Source organism: Penaeus monodon, chromosome 21, assembly GCF_015228065.2.
Source record: "Penaeus monodon isolate SGIC_2016 chromosome 21, NSTDA_Pmon_1, whole genome shotgun sequence".
NCBI lineage: Eukaryota > Metazoa > Arthropoda > Malacostraca > Decapoda > Penaeidae > Penaeus > Penaeus monodon.
In genome coordinates, this window is record NC_051406.1 from 37,126,098 (window position 1) to 37,126,338 (window position 241).

A 241-nucleotide genomic window follows, 5' to 3' on the forward strand; every position below is an offset into this window, starting at 1 on the left:
CCGTCCTTAACACGCCCACCTGGAAGCCGAGGAGAGGCGACACCAACTGAGCCAATTCCGTCCACGTCTCCTGTTATAACGTCAGCTTACACACGGGCCAAGGGAAGCAGCTGACATCAGAGCAGGATGTACAGCCATGGCTTCGTTGCCTCATCACGACCTCTCATTGTTCAGCGTCTATTGTTACATTGTGCCTGACAACTAAGGCGCTTTTCCTTGTATATCTCGGGTACTCGCATTG

General features: G+C 52.7%; 1 protein-coding gene across 1 annotated transcript in view; it reads right to left on the reverse strand.

Moving 5' to 3' along the window:
* Positions 1-102, reverse strand: part of LOC119586739 — a 2,116-nt gene extending 2,014 nt beyond the window's left edge. Inside the window, exon 1 of the mRNA XM_037935463.1 lies at positions 20-102. The gene's annotated coding sequence lies outside the window, so the exon portion shown is untranslated. The remainder of the gene's footprint in view (positions 1-19) is intronic.
* Positions 103-241: the final 139 nt, after the last annotated feature.